This window comes from Vombatus ursinus, unplaced genomic scaffold (genome assembly GCF_900497805.2).
Source record: "Vombatus ursinus unplaced genomic scaffold, bare-nosed wombat genome assembly UNPS02014805.1, whole genome shotgun sequence".
Classification (NCBI taxonomy): Eukaryota; Metazoa; Chordata; class Mammalia; order Diprotodontia; family Vombatidae; genus Vombatus; species Vombatus ursinus.
This window is the reverse complement of record NW_020954583.1, coordinates 7,194,318-7,214,600: the sequence shown is the minus strand read 5'-3', so window position 1 is coordinate 7,214,600 and position 20,283 is coordinate 7,194,318. Positions and strand designations below refer to the sequence as shown.

Below are 20,283 nucleotides of genomic sequence, written 5' to 3'. Positions count from 1 at the left end.
CTATATTATCAGAAACAATCATGTGAAGTGACCATGTAAGACAAACATTTGATGCAGAACAGTAGGTTTTTAACACAGAATTTTATATGGAGTCCTCCCCCCAAAAAACATTAAAGTCAACTACAATCAAAAAGTTCTTCTTTTAAGATGATCCTTGAATATTAATTCTATGTGATATGTCTTGGTCACTTCAGTGGAAAGTACTATGTTGGCACAAATATATGACACAGTGTTAAAAACAATAATTCTTTGAAAAAATAAACAAATAGGCGGGAGAAGCATCAAACCCACATCCAGCCTGGCCCACCCCCTCCTTCTCTCCTCTCCCCATCCTGTCCCCACGATGGTAGACTGTCTTATCAGCGGCAACACTTGTTACATTCCAGATGATGGGCTCATGGTACAGCAACTCTTCAACTGCAGAGATGTGCTCACCTACAATGACTTCCTCATCCTCCTGGTCTATATAGACTTCACAGCAGACCAAGTAGACCCAACTTCACAACTTACCAAGAAGATAACACTGAAGACCTAGCTTGTTTTGTCCCCATTGGACACAGTCACCAAGGCTGGGATGGCCATAGCCATGGTGCTGACAGGAGATATTGGCTTTATCTATTACAACTGCACCCCAGCATTCCAGGCCAATGAAGTATGCAAGGTGAAGAAATATGAGCAGGTCTTCATCACTAACCCTGTGGTCCTGAGTCCCAAAGATTGAGTTAGAGATGTGTTTGAATCCAAGGCAAGGCATGGCTTCTGTGGAATCCTAATCACAGACAATGGCAAGATGGGCAGCCACCTAGTGGGCATCATTTCTTCTTGTGACATTGACTTTCTGAAGGAAGAGAAACATGACTGTTTCCAGGGCAAGATCATGACCAGGAAGGAGGATCTAGCAGTGGTTCCTGTAGAATTCACACTAAAGGAGACCAACGAAATCTTGAATAGGAAATCTGATTAAGAAAGAGAAGCTACCCATTGTGAATGAGGATGATGAGCTAGTAGCTATCATTGCCTGCATGGACCTGAAGAAGAGTTGGAAGAACATTCAAGAATACCAAGAAGCAGTTGTTGTGTGGGGCAGCCATTGGTACCCATGAGGACGACAAGTATTGGCTTGACTTGTTGGCCCAGGCTGGTGTTGATGTGGTCATTCTGAATTCTTCCCAAGTAAACTCCATTTTCCAAATTAACATGATCAAGTACACCAAGGAGAAATACAACAACCTCCAGGTTATTGGTGTCAATGTGGTGACAGCTGCACAAGCAAAAAATCCCATTGATGCTGGAATGGATGCCCTGGCATGGGCAGAAGCTCCATGTGCATCACACAGAAAGTGCTGGCATGTGGACAGCGACAGCTGTATACAAGGTCTCAGAATATGCACAGCTCTTTAGTGTCCCCATCTGCAGATGGTGGCATCGAAAATATGGGACACATCACCAAAACTCTTGCCCTCAGAGCTTCCACAATGATGATGGGCTCTCTTTTGACAGCCACCAAAGAGGCCCCAGGTAAGTACTTCTTCTCTGATGGGATCCAGTTAAAGAAATACCAGGGAATGGGCTCCCTTGATACCATGGATAAAAACCTCAGCAGCCAGAACCATTACTTCAGTGAAGCAAACAAAATCAAAGTGGTTCAAGGGATGTCTGGGGCCATGCAGGACAAAGTGTCCATCTCCAAGTTTGTTCCCTACTTGATTGCTTGTATCCAGCACTCCTGTCAAGATATTGGTGCCAAGAGTCTAACTCAAGTCAGAGCCATGATGTATTCAGGAGAGCTGAAATTTGAGAAGAGTACATCATCTGGTCAGATGGAAGGGGGTGTCCATGGACTCCATTCATATGAGAAACAGCTCTTCTGAGAAGTGGCCTTGTTTGCTTTTACTGCCTCTCACCTCTCCCTCTCTAGATTTTTCAATAAAAAGCTGGATATAAAAAAAATTAACAAATAGAAAGTGTGTGTGTGTGTGTGTGTGTGTGTGTGTATGGCAGTGCTAGAGAAGAAAAAAAGGAAGAAGAGGAAGAGGAAGAAACAAAGAAAAGAAAGAAAAGAAGAACAAGAAGGAAAACATGTGAATAAGAATATCAAGAAGAAAAAGAAGAAGGAAGAGGAGAATGAAGAGGAAATGTGGGGGTTGGCATTTTCAATCAATCTCAAGAACTGTGCTCCCAGAGATCCCCTAGGATTTTCCAGGATCCTTAAATACATGGTCACACACCTGCTGGCCCTTCTGAGGGTGACAACTTGTTGACTGCTTCTGGCCATGAAGTGGCTCAGCACTGAAAGGACTTGTCATTTTGAAATGATGCAAAAAACCCTGGCTAGTCCCTTATTTCTTCCTCTCCTTATGACATCATCGGGGGTCAGGGTGCAATGTAAGATAAAAGAAGCAATTTTCCATTTGGGAGAAAGGAAGAAGCATTTCATTAAATATTTATCAATTATGTGTAAAACATTTTAACATTTTTTTTAAAAAAATAGATAAATATCACATATATAAAGTAATGCAAATCATACATCCATATTAGCCATGTTGCAAAAGAAAACACAGAACAAAAATAAATAAAAGAAAAAAGTTAAAAGTATGCTTCAATCTTGATTCAGATCTTCTCAGCTTTTTCTCTCGAGGTAAATAGCATTTGTAACTGGGACTTTCAGGGAGAGATGATAGATAGGCTTGCTTTTCCCCACTCTCACTCATGGAATCCACTTTCATGTGACAGCTAGTATAGGACTCCACTAGAAATCTTGCTATCTTTCCCATTTGGTATTTCTATTCCTACATAGGTGACATGAGCATCAATTTAAAGTGGACATTTCTAGCCTTAGAGGTAATCTGGGTTTGAAGAGGTCCTGAGACCATTGAATGAAGCTGATTAATTGCAAAAGAACTTCTTCATTGGAGAAGATGACTCCCCACTAAGGGAGAAAATTAAGCCTTTGGCTAAATTACCAGAAGTCATTGACTTTAAAAAGACAGTACAAAGATGAGGTAAAATACAAAATGACTAATCAACAGTCCTGCAAGGTGCCTTATGATCTGATGAGGCTTAAATATAAGCTTTTCATCAGCTCATAACAGTACTTATAACTTAACTGAACTCTGTTTTGTCATTCTGCCAATGAACACTATGGGTCTTTTACGTTTAGCTTTTTTTTTTCTTTTTTTCAGAAATAAAATACTACACCCACATCTGACTTACTTTGTACGCTGGATGCTGTTTTAGTCCCCTGTTTGGAGAGACCAGACATGAACTGAAACCTAGGCTTAATTAATTTCCCTCCAGAGTACAAGCGTTGGAGGTTAAATGAAACAAATTGTGAGAAAAGGGAGCCTATGGAAGTAGACTCCTCTCATTAGAAGCCAAGCTCTCCCTCCCCATCATTGAACACAGTCTGGACCACATGCTTGGATCGAAACCAAGAATCTCTTTAGTGGTGTTGGAAGTGAGTGAAATCCCTTTTGAGGCCCTTTAAGCCCTGCAATGATGCTTAAAAAAAAACATGATTCTTAATATTATGTAAGTGGCATTCAGGTTTTGAAATATTAAAAATAATCAGTTTTTATATGAGCCAGATTTGAAGAAAAAATGCAGCTGATATTCAGACCAATACAGTAAAAAAACAAACAAACAAACAAACAAAAAGCAACACACATATCCAACTTTGGCAGGTTATTGAATAGCCTGGCATATGCTGTAGTCATCTAAAGTTTTTTTCAACATCTAATCTAATTTCAGGTCACTAGACAATGCATGATGGTATCATATAGCTCCTGATTGGTCTTTCTGATACTAGACACAGTAGACATATGAGAATATCCTATATTAACATAAATATAATCACTAAAAAGGGTTATATTTCACCAAATGTTAACTACCCCTAGTAAAAGGATATACTTTCAGAACCCTTTGGCTCCACATAGATTAATATAATCAAGCAGAAACTGGAAAAGGAGATTACACTTCTGGGAATAAGAAGGAGCAGATCCAGAACTTAAGCTTTTGACTGAGAAAGAAACAGAATAGGTGAAAGGGGACAATGACACCTTATGGTAAAAGACAGAGTTATATGGCTCATAAATCTAAATATGACTTTTTTTAGTGCTTTATTTCTCAGAAGAATGATCCTATAATATTCACTTTTTCAAAGAGGCAGAAGGTTCTTTCTAATTAGCACTCTCAGAAGCATTTTGTCATAATTTTTATAATTTCTGGGTGCGAAGGATGGCATAACTACAGGTGTGGGTCATGGTTCACGTATGAAACATGTGGTCATTCAAAAGTAAATGGCTCTTCCCATACATGCATATTGATTCCATAATTCTTTAGAGACCTGCTGCAGTTGGTGATACCTCCAACTGATATTCTTGAAAAGAAGTAGTACATTCATTGATATGGATTCATCATATAGCAACATAGTAAAAATCACATGATCATTGTTTTCTGGAATAACAAAGAGACTTTTTCATAATAGGAAAACATCTTTATGAACTAGCTTTTAGAATCTAACTTATATATTTTAACAGGTATATTATTCATTTCATTAAGTATTCCCCAATGAAGTTTTAATTTATTTTAAAAAAAATTTTTATTTATTTTGATTTATCAACAATCACTTCCATATGCTTTTGAGTTTTAAATTTTTCTCTCCCTTCCTTCCCACCACCTTCCCCAAGATGGCACACAATATGATATAGGCTATACATATACATTGTTATTAAACATATTTTCACTTTAGTGATGTTGTAAATAAGAATTAGAATCAATAGGAGGAACCACCAGCAAGAGGAAACAAAACTCAATAGAAGAAAAAATAGTAAATAGTATGCTTCAATCTGCATTCAAACTCCATAGTTCTTTCTTTGGATGTGGATAGCCTTTGGTGATGTCTTAAATCCTTGTATTGCTGGGAAAAGTTAAAGGGTATCTATATTAGTCATTGCAAAATGTGGCTGTTATTAAGGACAATGTTCTTTTGGTTTGGCTCACTTTACTCAGCATCCCACCATACAAGTCTTTCCAGGATTTTCTGAAGTCTGCCTGTTCATCATTTCTTACAACACAATAGTATTTCATTACATTCATATACCACACTTGTTCAGCCATTCCCTAATTGATGGGCATCCTCTCAATTTCCAATTCTTTGCCACCACATATAGAGCTGCTGTGAATATTTTTGCACATGTGGGTCCTTTTTCCATTTGTATGATCTCTTTGGGATATAGCCCTAGAAGTGCTATTGCTGGGTCAAAGGGTATGCACATTTTTATATCCCTTTGGGCACAGTTCCAAATTGCTCTCCAAAATGGTTGAATCATTTCACAACTCCACCAAAAATGCATTAGTGTTCTAATTTTCCGACATCTTCTACAACATTTATCATTGTTTTGTTTTGTCATCTTGGCCAATCTGATAGGTGATGTGGTACCTCAGAGTTGTTTTGATTTGCATTTCTCTATTCAATAGTGATTTAGAGCATTGTTTTCACATGACTATAGATGGCTTTAATTTCTTCATCTGAGAACTGCTTGTTCATATCCTTTGACCATTTGTCAATTGAGGAATGACATGTATTCTTATAAATTTGACTTAATTCTCTATATATTTTAGAAATGAGGCCCTTATCAGAGATACTGGTTGTAAAAATTCTTTCCAAGTTTTCTACCTTCCTTCTAATCTTTGTTGCATTGGCTTTGTTTGTGCAAACACTTTACCATTTAATGTAATCAAAGTTATCCATTTAGCTTTTCATAATGTTTTTTTAATCTCCTGTTTGGTCATGAATTCTTCTATTTTCCATAAATATGATAGGTAAACTATACCTTGCTCTCCCAGTTTGCTTACAGTGTCAGCCTTTATATCTAAGTCATGAACTGATTTTGACTTTATTTTGGTATATGGTGTGAGAGTTTGATCAATGCCTAGGTTCTGCCATACTCTTTTCTAGTTTTCCCAGCAGTTTCAAAGAGTGTGTTCTTATCCCAGAAGCTGGGGTCTTTGGGTTTATCAAATAATAGATTACTGTAGTCATTGACTACTGTTCTTGTGTACCTAACCTATTCCACTGATCCATGACTCTATTTCTTAATCAGTACCAAGCAGTTTTGATGATTGCTACTTTATAATACAATTTAAGATCTGGAATGGCTAGGTCAACTTCCCCTGAAGTTCTCTTGGTATTCTGGACCTTTTGTTCTTCCAAATGAATCTTGTTATTATTTTTTCTAACTCTATAAAATATTTTTTGGTAGTTTGATTGGTATGACACTGAATAAGTAAATTAGCTTATGTAGAATTGTCATTTTTATTATATTAACTCGACCTACCCATGTGCAACTGATGTTTTTCCAATTATTTAGATCTGACTTTATTTGCATGAAAAGTGTTTTGTAATTGTGTTCATAGAGTTCCTGGGTTTGTTTCAGGAGGTAGACTCCTAAATATTTTATAATGTCTACAATAAGTTAAAATGTAATTTCTCTTTCTGTCTCTTGCTGTTGGGCCTTGTTGCTAATACATAGAAATGCCGATGATTTATGTGGGTTTATTTTATAGCCTGCAAATTTGCTAAAGTTGTTTATTATTTCAAGTAGTTTTTTACTTGATTCTCTAGGATTCTCTAAGTGTATCATCATGTCATTTGCAAAGAGTGACAGATTTGTTTCTTCTTTGGCTATTCTAATACCTTCAATTTCTTTTTTCTTCTTTTGTTGCTAAAGTTAATGTTTCCAGTATGATATTGAACAACAGTGGTGATAATGAACATCCTTGTTTCACCCCTGATATTAGTGGGAATGCTTCTAGCTTGTCCCCATTACATATGATGCTTGCTGAAGGTTTTAGGCAGATGCTATTTATTATTTTAAGAAAGACTCCATTTATTCCTATGCTCTCTAGTGTTTTTAATAGGAATGGGTGCTGTATTTTGTCAAAAGCTTTTTCTGCATCTATTGAGATGATCATGTGGTTTCTGTTAGTTTTGTGTTGATATGATCAATTATGCTGACAGTTTTCCTAACATTGAACCAGCCCTGCATTCCTGGTATAAATCCTACCTGGTAATAGTGTATTATTCTTGTGATAAGTTGCTCTAATCTATTTGCTAATATTTTATTTAAAAATTTTGCATCTATATTCATTAGAGAAATTGGTGTATAATTTTCTTTCTCTGTTTTGACTCTTCCTGGTTTAAGTACCAGCACTATATTTGTATCATAAAAAAGAATTTGGTAAGACTCCTTCTTCACCTATTTTCCCAAATAATCTATATAGTATTGAAATTAATTGTTCTTGAAATGTTTGATACAAAATCCATCTGGTCCTGTAGATTTTTTTCCTAGGGAGTTCCTCAGTGACTTGTTCAATTTCTTTTTCTGAGATGGGGTTATTTAAGTACTTTACTTTTTCTTCTGTTAATCTGTTAATCCAACATATTTTGGATTATAGTTTTTAATCATTTTGCTATCTGCTTCTGTTTTATGGGAGAGTTCATCCCATTCACATTCACAGTTATGATTACTATCTGTATCTTTCTCTTCATCCTTTTCCCCCTTTTTTATGCTTTTCTTTCTCCTTTCTCTTATTCCCTCCTCACTAGTGTTTTCCTTTTGACCACTGCCTCCCTCAGTCCCTCCTCACTTCTATTAGCCTTTTACCTTTTCTTCCCCATTACCCTTACTGCTTTTTCCCTCCCTTTTCTTTCCCCTTTTCCCTCCTACTGCCTATAAGGCAAGTTGGATTTCTATACCTGATTATGTTATTCCCTTCTTGAGCCAAATCTGATGAGAGTAAGATTCAAACAATGTTCATCTCCCTCCCTTCTTTTCCCCTGCTGTAATAGGTTTTTGTGTCTTTTCCTATAATGTAATTTACCCTTGTCTGCCTCCTCCTTTCTCAGTACATTTTCTTAGATGAGAGTAATCCACTTACTTGGATCCATTTAACCCGCTTGATTAGATTTTTTTTATCATTACATCAAAGTTGACTTATATCCAACCCCTTTATGTATGCTCCTTTAACATGGTCTAATGACCATACAGTTCTCAAGAGTTGCCAGTGTCATCTTCCCTTGTAGGGATGTAAACAGTTTCCCCTTATTAACAACATATTGTATCTTTCTGTCCCATTTACCTTTTTATGTCTCTCTTGAGGCTTGTATTTGAAGATCAAATTTTCTGTTGAGCTCTGTTCTTTTTATCAGGAAGGTTTGGAAGTCCCCTATTTCACTGAGTATCCATCTCCTCCCCTGAATGATCATGCTCATTTTCACTGGGTAGTTGATCCTTGGTTGTAATCCAAGCTCCTTTGCCTTATGGAATATCATGTTCCACAACCTAAGGTCTTTTGATCTAGAAGCTGCAAAGTCCTGTGTAATCCTGACTGTGGTTCCATGATATTTAAATTGTTTCTTTCTGCCTGCTTGCAGTATTTCTCTTTGACCTGGTAATTTTGGAATTTGGCTACTATATTCCTTGGCGTTTTCAATTGGGATCTCTTTCAGGAGGTGATTAGTGAATTCTTTCTGTGGCTATTGTACTCTGCTTCTAGGACCTCCAGACAGTTTCCTTTATGATTTCCTAAAAGATACTGTCCAGGCTCTTTTTTTCATTGTGATTTTCAGGTAGACCAATAATTTTTAAACTGTCTCTACTGGATCAATTTTCCAAGTCAGTTGTTTTACCAATGAGATATTTTATATTTTCATCTATTTTTTCATTTTTTTTTGTTTCTGTTTGACTGATTCTTGCTTTCTCATACAGTCCTTAGGTTCCATTTACCTGATTCTAATTTTTATTGTTTTTTGTTGTTGTTGTTGTTTTGTTTTTTGTTTGTTTGTTTGTTTTTAGGTAATTGGGGTTAAGTGACTTGCCCAGGGTCACACAGCCAGTAAGTGTCAAGTGTTTGATCTGAGGCTGGATTTGAACTCAGGTTCTCCTGACTTCAGGGCCAGTGCTCTATGCACTGTGCCTCGTAGCTGCCCCCCAATTCTAATTTTTAACAGATTGTTTTCTTCTATTAGATTTTGTACCTCCTTCCCCATTTGGCCATTTGCATTTTTTAGGGATTTGTTTTCTTCACTGTACTTTTTATTTCCAGTTGGCTGACTGTATTTTTTTTAGGGACTTGTTTTCTTCAGTGTACTTTTTTTTTTCCAATTGGCCAATTCTATTTTTAAGGACTCTTCTACCTCTCTCATTGACTTTAAAAGTCCTTCTTGAGCTCTTCTAAGAAGGCTTTTTGGGTTTCAGACCAGTTCATATTCCCTTTTGAGGTTCCAGATGTGGGTTTGCTGACAATGTTGTCCTCTTCAGAATTTCTGCCTTGATCTTCACTCTGCTCATAATATGAATCTATCATACGTTTCTTTTTACTCATGGTGTTTCTTTATTCCCTGGCCTTTAAAGAGATTGAGCTCTCTTGCTGGGGAGCAGAAGGCACTGACCCAGGCTTCTTTTGTTGGGAGCCTAGGTCTTAGTCACTGGCTTTTTGTATTGGGGCCTCCAATGTTGTCAATTGGAGGCTATAGAGTTTTGGCAACTTAACTGACATTGGCCTGGAATCAGCAAGGCTGGAACTCTAGTGAAACTCTAAATTGCTGGCTTTTCCTTTCCTTTCACTTTCTTCAGCTTCTTTCAGATGAATTTTGCAGGGTGTTTATCCACCTGGGACTGTTTGTAGTACTGCCTCCCTTAGTTCTGCTGAGGCACTGGGAGACTCTTTTGCTGTAGAATGCTGAGGCACCTGGTGGTTTTCTGGGCTGATTTCCACCGGTTCCCCCACCCTCACTGAGGCACTCAGAGGTCCAGGTGTTGGTGTTTGATTGCTCCACCACCTGGGTTTCACAATCTCCTCCTGGTGAGCTAAAGTGAGGCTTTCCCCTAGATTGCTGGTATACCTCCCTTCTGTACTGCTCCCTTTCCCCCAGGGCAAGAGGGGGCTTTCCTATTAATCCCTCAAGCTACCTGGGCTACTGGAATGATGCTCCCTTTCTTAGTTCTGGTTCAGTTGTTCTGGGGTTTTTCCTGGAACAATATTTTCTGGACTTTCAGAAGTTGTTAGGGGAGGGTGAAAGTGAATACCTTTTTACTCTGCCATATTGGCTCCCAGAAGCAGAAGTCCTACATTTATTTTTTCAATTGAGTTCTTGGGGGATGGACCCAAGGTGGTGGATTAAAAGCAGTAACTTGCTTGATCTCTCCCCCAAACCTCTTTAAATACATGTAAAAATGACTCTAAACATATTATAGAGCAACAGAACCCACAAAAAGTCAGAATGAAACAAATATCTAGCCCAAGACAAGCTGTATGATTGATAGAAAATGTCTGTTGTGCCAGGCTGAGAGAGCAGGCCACACAGGCATACATGGGACCACAGCAAACCCAGAGCAGGCCTCAGGAGACTGAATCATGAACAGCTATGGAGGTTTCCTAACTTCTCAACCCAAAAATGCCAAAGACAACTTAGAAGGTCAGTGAGAAAAGTCTGTTGGACCCGAGTGTTTGAGGAGTGAATACTGGCCCTAGCCCAGCCCTGAGGCAGTAGACACAGTAGCAGTGGTTGTTTCCAGAGCTCTCAACCCACAGACAGTGGGGGTATTATGCAGGTGATCAGAGGGGAATTGCAGGAATCTCTTTGCTGTTGATCAGGCAGTATTCTCTTACTTTGCCTGTGTTTGCATCTAGGTCCTAGTTCTGGGTGGCAGTCCTGGGGCAAGGAGGAGCAGGTGTGGTGGAGCTAGTGGCAGCAGTGGAGAGAGAATCCTCCTCACAGTTCCAAGGCAGAAAAGAATGCTTCTGATCACTCATAGACCTGAGCACAGGCCAGGAAAGGAGTAAACTCTTCTCCTTATATCATACCACCTTGGAAGAACTGAAAACTTATAGGTCCCTAGAAGTATCTCTAAAATCAGATGCACCAAACCCCTGAAGCTTGGGACAGTACAGCCTACACACTGGAAACAGAGTCCTACCTTAATGAAGAGTTAAAAAGTCAAGACTATCTCAAATGGTAAAAGAGGTCCAAAAAGGCAATGAGGAGAAGAATGCCTTAAAAAACAGAATTGGCCAAATAGAAAAGGAGGTCCAAAAGCTCACTGAAGACCATAATTCCTTAAAAATTGAAATGGAGCAAATGGAAGCTAATGACTTTATGAGAAATCAAGACACTATAAAACAGAACCAAAAGAATGAAAAAATAGAAGACAATGTGAAATAGCTCATTGGAAAAACAACTGACTTGGAAAATACATCCAGGAGAGATAATTTAAAAATTATTGAACTACATAAAAACCATGATAAAAAAAAAGCCTAGACATCATCTTTCAAGAAATCATCAAGGGAACCTGCCCTGATATTCTCAAGCGAGAGGATAAAAGAGAAATTAAAAGAATCCACCAATCATCTCCTGAAAGGGATCTCCAAAGGAAAACTCATAGGAATATTATAGCCAAATTCCAGAGTTCCCATGTCAAGGAGAAAATATTGCAAGCAGCCAGAAAGGAACAATTCAAGTATTGTGGAAACACAATGAGGATAACATAAGTTTTAGCAGTTTCTACCTTAAGGGATCAGAGGTATTGGGATATGATATTCCAAAGGTCAAAAGAGCTAGGATTAAAACCAAGAATCACCTACCTAGAAAAATGGATTATAATCCTTCAGGGGAAAAATGCACTTCAATGAAATAGAGGACTTTCAAGCATTCTTGATGAAAAGACCAGAGCTGAGTTGAAAATTTGACTTTCAAATATAAGACTCAAGAGAAGCATGAAAAAGTAAACAGGAAAGATAAATCATAAGGGACTTATTAAAGTTGAATTGTTTAAATTCATATAAGGAAAGATGATATCTGTAACTCCTGAGACCTTTCTCAGTATTAGTGTAGTTGGAGGGAATATATGTGTGTGTGTGTGTGTATGTGTGTGTGTGTGTGTGTTTGTCTGTGTGTGTCTGTGTATGTATGTATGTGTGTATAGACAGAGGGCACAGGGTGAGTTGAATATGAAGGGATGATATCTAAAAAATAAAATTAGGTGAGAGAGGATTGTACTGTGAGAAGGAGGAAGGATGAGGTAGAATGGGATAAATTATCTCACACAAATGAGGCAAGAAAAAGCTTTTATAGTAGAGGGGAAGAAGGGTGAGAGGGAATGAATGAATCTTACTCTCATCAGACTTGGCTTAAGGAGGGAATAACATACACACTCAATTGGGTTTGGAAATCTATCCAACCCTACAGGAAAATAGGGGGGAAGGTATAAGGGGGGGGGATGATAGAATGGAGGGCAGATTGGGGGAGGGAGAAATCAGAGGCAAAAACTTTTGAGGAGTGACAGGGTCAAAGGATAGAATAGAAAAAGCAAGAGGCAGGAGGGAAATATAGTTAGTTTTCCACAACATGACTATTATGGAAGTGTTTTGCATGGCTACACATGTATAAACTATATTGAATTGTTTGCCTTCTCAGTGAGGGTGGTGTGGAGGGAGGAAGAGAGAGACTTTGGAACTCAAAGTTTTAAAATAAATGTTAAAAATTGGTTTTACACAGAACTGGGAAATAAGATATACAGGCAAAAGAGTATAGAAATCTATCCTGCCTTACAGGAAAATGGAAGAGGAAAGGGATAAGAAAAGGGGGCAGTGATAGAGGAGAGGGAAGATTGGGGGAAATGGTATTCAGAATGCATGCCATCTTGGGGTGGGGGCAGGGGAGAGATGGGGAGAAAATTTGGAACTCAAAATCTTGTGGAATTGGAAGTTGAAAACTAAAAATTAATTAATTAATAAAAAAGAAACAAACAAACAAACAAATAAAGGCATGTGGGCAGCTAGGTGGCTCAGTGGAGTCAGGAAGACCTAAGTTCAAATCCAGCCTCAGATACTTAATAGATCACTCTGTGACCCTGGGCTCTCTGCACCACTCCACTCTGCATCTGCTGCTCTGCATTATTTCAACTCCACAGAATGAGATGCCCCTCCCAAGTCAAATTCCTTACTTTTAACCTCACCATCTTGTTGTTGTTAACTCAAGCCTTGATTGACACCACCTTCCTCAACTGAAGGATGGAGTATCAAACTCCTCACAATACCATCCTTAATAGAAGACAGAAACTGGACTTTTCCCACTCATTTCATTGTGCATCTGTTGCTCTGCCTGGTTTCAACTGCACTGAACAAGATGGTGAGGGATCCCATTACTTCCATTAGTTTTTAAGCCCCTTAAGGGCCGGGACTTTCTTTTTATTAGTTGTATTCCTAGTGCTTAGCAAAGGGCTTGACACATAATAGGCACTTATTAAATGTTTGTGAAGTTGGACTTTAAAAAATTGAGTTCCAAATAGTACAGAAAAGTTAAATGATAAATGTTGGAGGGTATATGGGAAAAATGAGACATTAATGCAGTGTTGGTGGAGTTGTGAACTGATTCAACCATTCTGTAGAGCAATTTTTAACTATGTCCAAAGGGCTATAAAACCATTCATGAGCTTTGACCTAAGTAATAACACTAATAGGTCTGTATCCCAAGAGATTTAAAAAAAAAGGAAAAGAACCTATATGTACACAAATATTCATAGTAGCTCTTTTCTAGGGGTAAAGAAATAGAAATTAAGGGAATGCACATCAATTGAGTTTTGGCTGAACAAATTGTGGTATGTGATTATGATGGAATACTATTGTATTATAAGAGAGTATGAGCAGGATGCTCTCAGAAAAACCTGGAAAGATTCACATGAGCTGATGCAAAGTGAAATGTACTGTTTACAAAGTAACAGCAATATTGTAAGATGATCAGCTGTGAATGACTTAGTTGTTCTCAGTAAGACAACTCTGAAGGACTTATGATGAAAAATGATGTCTATCCCCAGGGAAAGAACTGATGGTGTCTGAATACAGATTGAAGCATACTTTACTTTCTTTATTTTTCTAGAGTTTTTTTTTTCTTGTCTCTGTTTTCTTTCACAACATGACTATTATGAAAATATTTTGCATGACTATGCATGTATAACCTATATCAAATTCTTACCCTCTCAATGGGGGTGTGTGGGGTGGCAGGAAAGGAGAGAATTTGAAACTCAAAGTTTTAGAAACAAATGTTAAAAATTGTTTTTTCATGTAACTGGGAAAAAATAAAATACTGAGTAAATATTTAAAAGAATACATCATGAATAAAATCCCTTCCAGTTCTAAAAAAATTGAATTACAAATTATCTCCTCTGCTCCTTCCCCTCCTCTACCCCTTGAGAAGACAAGCAATATGATATTGAGTGTACAGATGAAGTAATGCAATACATCTTTTCTTATTAGTCAAGTTGCAAATCCCAAGAAAAATAAAGGAAGTGAAAAAAATGATGCTTCAGTATGCACTCTATGTTGATCAATTTTCTCTCTGGAGGTGGACAGAATTTTTCATCATGAGTTTTTGGAATTGTGCAGCCATTTCCTTATTGATTATCATCCCTTAAGTTTACAATTTTGTCACCATAAAAATAACTGCTAAAATATTGTTGTACAAATAAGTCCTTTTTATTTTTTCTTTGATCTCTTTGGGATACAAACCTAGTAGTTTTATTGTTGGATCAAAAATAATGCACCACAAATTTTTAGTTCTTTGAGCATCGTTCAAAATTGTTCTCCAGAATGGTTAGATCAGTTCACAACTCTCTAACTCAAGTACATAGATTTAGATCAGGAAGGGATCTAAGATGTCTAGCATATCAACCACCTCATTTTTCAAATGAGGAAACTGAGGTTTAGAGAGTTGAATGGTTTTTCCAAGGTCATACAAGTAGCAGGTATTGAAACTGGTACTTAAGTCCAGATCTCCTGACTATAAGTTGAATATTGTCTCCACTATACTCAAAGATGACTTTCATTTCAGTCCCTGTACCACCACCAACACTAGCACCCCAGCCCCATGTGTTATCTTTTCTAGGCTAAATATTCCCAGTTTTTATCACCAGTCCTATGACATGGATTGAAGGCCTTTCAACATCCTGGTTGCCTTTTTTTGTAGCTTATCAGTTTCCTACTGTCATTAAACTGTATTGCCCAGAACTCAACACAATATTATAGACAAGGTCTGAACAAGGCAGTGCATAGTGGAATTATCACCTCCCTATTCTTGGAAAGCAATAAATCCCTTAATATAGTTCAAGACTATATTTTTGTTGACACCAAAGCACATTATTGACTCATATTAAGTTTGCATTCCCATTAAAACTATTTTATTATTGACAGAACAAGTGCTGTCCAAACATACCTCCCCAATCTTGTACTTTTGAAGTTCATATTTTGTACTCAAGTACTCACTTTTACCTTTATTGCTGTTGAATTTTATCTTATTAGATTTATTCCCATGCTCTAGACCAGAATTTTTTTACCCACCCCTACATACACACACACACACACACACACACACACACACAGAGTCATCCACACATACACACCTGCATACAATACTCCCAAATGCAGAAGGCACCAGATAAACCATATTAAAATATAATTAAGAGGTATTTAACAAAACAAAATACAATGAAACATGAAAATGTTAATTTGTGGTTTTCTAAGTCAATAAGCAGCTCATAGAGATTATTTCCATTCATGATTGATAGTGCTGCTCTAGACTGTCAAGTTTACTCTTAAAAAAATAGGCTCTTGACATTGCTGTCCACTGTGATAGCTCTTATCTCTAGTTTTATGTCATCCAGATCTGATAAGCATGCCCTTTATGCCTTTATATTTGATGCCATTATCCCAGTCACAGATGAAACTTTTTAAAACAAGGCCAAACACAGAACTCTATGATATGATGCTGGTATACTCTGTTTGGTGATATTAATTCCCTTGTCTATTGAACTAACTTGGGGGGGGGGCAAGATAGTCATAAACAGGGTTCCATTTAATCAATAGGAACACAGATGAAGTCAAACTTCCTTTATGTTGTTTGACAATACCCCATCAAACAAATGCAAATTCTTAGACACATTGAGAATTAAATTCAATAGACATTTATTAAGCATCCAGTATGTATTTTTTAAAAAAAACTGTATTAGGAAGGGATATAATTACCAGAATGAAAAATAGTCTAGTCTCTCAAGGGAGAAACTCAGACTTCCTGACTTCCTCAAACACTATAACCTCTTTAACAGTCATGAGGAAGCTTTTTCTCTGTCTCTGTCTCTCTCTCTTTCTCTCTGTTTTCAAACTCAAACTTATTGCAGGCTGATAAAATATCTGTATTCTGTACCATAGATTTCTTTGTTATCTGTAGTCCTTTCATATGTCCTAAGACTTTTCACAAAAAAGTTTTGTGAAACCTTAAAATCTTGCTGCTGAGAAATATTAGTCCACTCAATGTTGACTATGCCACCCCAGTGCTATGGAAATACTTCTCTATATTACTTTGTTCTTAATACTAAGTAACTGATGTTTCAGTACCATTTGCCATTTCACAGCTAAGCACAGATAATAAAGTGAAGCATCAGGGAAAAGAATCAGTGGTTTGTATCCATTATAACTACAAAGTTAATAACTACTTGACATTCTGGAAAACATCCTTATTCTAATGTTACAGGCCACCTTTTCACAGTAACCAATTAAGTGTCTCCTCAATGGTTGCATTTGGTGGAAAAACAATGTGGAAGACTTCTGGTTAAGGTGACTATGAAATCTCTTTTCTCCAAAATATCACCCAATATATATTTTAAAATGAGTCAAGAAATTCCAATGATAACGAAAATATAAAAGAATCAAAAGGAAGCTTTTCTGTCTAATCCAGAATAGCACAATGGCATGACCAGAAGCCAGTAGAGTCAGCAGGAAGAGTCTCACCAAAGAAATCAGTCCAAGCACATGTAAACACAGGTAATTCAGGAAAGGAGAGGTTTCCTCCAGGGAATCCATAACTGAGGTAAGCTGTCTGAAAGAAAGAGAGCTATAAGTTGATCAGAACCAGGAAAACAATTTATACAAAGACTGAAACATTTTTTTAACCATAAAAACCTTAAGGGCTTTGATCCAATCACCAATCATGAATCCAGATGACTTATGATGAACTATACTTCCCACCATTTACAAAGACATGATGGACTAGAGGTACAAAATGAGACATATATTGTCAGAAATGGCCATTTATGAATTTTTGTGTGATTATATGGCCCAATTGACATGCCACCTAGTTGCAGGAAGAAGGCCCCTTGAGGGAAAGATAGCATTTACCAAGCAAGGTACAATTTTAACATCACCTCAACTCTCCTCATTTCCTGTTGCAGATAGCCTATAACCCTAAAATGAACAGTCTTTGTAATAGTGGTTTCCCTAAAACCACCAGCCCAGCTTCCAGTTCTGTCCTCACACCCATCATTTAAAGGAGTAATCATTGTGAAAAAGATGATCTTGTCCTCACCACTATCATCTCACCAAATGACACTCACTTGCAGGTAAGCCCAAGAGTCCTGGGAGTACCAGCACCCCAAAACCACACCCATTCCCTCCAACCACAGGTCCTGCTTCTGACTGACATTCTCCAGCCATTACCCCTGGAAGAAACCTCAATCAAGATTTGGCCTGGTAACTGCTTCTGTGGGTACAGTCATAGCTACTGAAAACCCACATATTTTATTATTATTATTTCAAAGGTTTCTACAATCTGCTCACTGTGTGTGATTAATAAGCTTAGACTTATCAGTTGTATAAAGGGACCAATTAATATATATTACTTCAATATACTATGGTCTCTGTAGATATTGTAACTGGAATCACAGCATACAGAAGTTTTTGTTGTTGCTGTTGTTGTTGAAGTGCAATAATGTAAATTTTTAGGCAAGGACAAAATGTAATATTAACAAAAGAATACCTAGAATCATTATCTTCAGTTATTACAAATGTTTAAAAAAGGAACTCCTGCAGTTAAGATGGCAGAAGCAAAAAAAAAATAGAAACCTGGAAAAAACATATCATGACTTGATAATTTAACACATTAAAGATATCAACATTAACAAAAATAAATATATATTATATATATAATATACACACATATACATGCATGTGTATATTTTTATTTGTTTATTTATTTAAACATATATACATAGTTCATTAGGTATCAGAGAATCTTAGTATTAGAAGGTACTTCACAAGTCATCTAATTTAATTTATTATTTTTGGTAGGATTTTCCTTTATCATCTTCTGAAAATTTATTCAAATATTTACAGTATCAGAGTATGATCTATGTTAGCCCATTACATCCTTTTTAGCTATGCCAGTTGTTAGAAACTTATTACTTTTGTAGCAGATTTGAATTGGGCTATAAGACCATCTCATGGAACATACTCAGAGTTGCTTTTCCTGATTCTCGTTAAACACACAGGACCACTACATACCATTTCTGGCCATGAATAACTTATGGTTAAAGATTTCCACTTTAAGAAGACAGACTCCACTTATAATAGCTTCCTATACGTACAAAAGGATAATACTTCTCCCTAAGCTTCTCTCTTCTTTCCAAATTGCTAATTATGTCAGGACTGTTTCAATTTGATTCCTGAGAGGAGGTGGAAGGGTGATTTGATCTATGCCTCAGTCCTGGTCATGCAAGCCCATAACATCTAGAGCACATGTTCTGCCTAGGCAAGCCTAAGTCAACCTTTAGCTTCTGCTTTTGTACATGTTCTTTCCTGCTATAAGGAAGGCCAAAAACAAAAGAATTGATGTGAGACTATTTTGAAGAGTAGATATCTACAAATTTAGTAATAGATATATACAAAACCAAACTGATCTGTAAAATGCTTAATTAGCAGTCTTCAAACTAATGTACTGATGAAGTTTAGCTATTAACTGCCTAGTAGATTAAATTAATCCTATTTTAAAATTCATTTTTCATCAAATGCATGCTTTGAATTTTCTGTTTTGCATTCCTTTTCTGTATATGAATAAAATGTCTATCTCAAAACTGATTCATAATGTGCATTGAGAAGTTTTCTACTCCTACTTTTTAAGAAAACCCTAGATTTGAGTTATGTGATATGACTAAATCTACCAGAATTTCCCAACAACATGGATTAGGCTTATTCCCTCACTGTCACCTGTAAAATGAGTTAGGCCCATTGCTTCTCCTTCCTTCTTACAATAGGAATTACTTTTGCCTAAAAAGAGACAGAGTTGTGCATGACACCTGATTGACACCTACTTCTTTGATTAACTCCCTGACCACTTAAAATGATAAAAAAAAAAATTGCACACAAGTGGTCCTTTTCAATTTGGTAGATTTCTGATGACTATGAGTCATCATACCTTGCCCTGATGACCAGATACATTTTCATATGAAGAGGTGGAGGGGGAGGTTTTAGAGAAGTTAATTGTTTGATAACCTGAGAGTGCCTTATTTCCATCCAACATTGAACCTGAAATAAAACTGTTGAACTTAGGCCTGACTCTAACAATCCATAACTCAAGCTGTAGATAAAATCAGCCTAGTATACTGGGGTAATTATTAATATGGAAAAAAATTGTGAGAGCATGCCTTGGTAAAGTACAAGGAGTGGCAGAGTTCCTAACCCCATGTGGACTCAACAGCAGTTTCCCAATTTTAGACTTCTGTTGAATAAAAGTCTTTTTTATAAATTGTCACCAAATGCTACAAATTTTACTCACTAAAAGCTGCTTGTCCTCCATAAAAAAAAAAAACTTGTTTTTTTTTTTTGGTCTGTGCGCTGAATATTCCCAGTTGTTTTGTTTCACATGTGATATGGATTTAAGAAATACTACCTCTATTAAATATCTCTAGTTACCCTTAAGTTTTATAATATTATATTCAAAATAATATGGTTCATTCAAATGAACACAATATTACAAACATGCCATGATTGCACACTTGATCTGTTAATGATAATTTGAATTTGATGCTGAAATTAGAACCCCTCATATGTTCTTTGTTATTCTCCTCCTAATTTTTATTGCAACTTTTTTTTCTGTTATTCTTCTCTTTATTGCTTGTCTTTCTGAAGTCAAAGATAATAACTGGCAAAAGAGGCTGAAATACATGAGTAATTAACTGGAATGCAAGCCTCAGCAGGTTTAACTTTGTGTAAGAGTTAGTGCTTCAGTTTTCCTACACAACTTCCATTATCTAGCCTATTGTCTCCAAAGACTCTCTCCATTAGTAATTGAGATTACTATTCTCTTCCTTTTTTTAAAAAAAAATTGATTTCTCTAAAACTTAAACAATAATAAAACCATGTCATGTACACAGTAGAATGTAAGAGAGGATTCAAAAT

The 20,283-nt window shown here is 36.8% G+C and overlaps 1 pseudogene; it reads left to right on the top strand.

Moving 5' to 3' along the window:
- Nucleotides 1–343: 343 nt before the first annotated feature.
- Nucleotides 344–1,871, top strand: LOC114051779 (annotated as a pseudogene).
- The last annotated feature ends 18,412 nt before the right edge of the window (nt 1,872–20,283 follow it).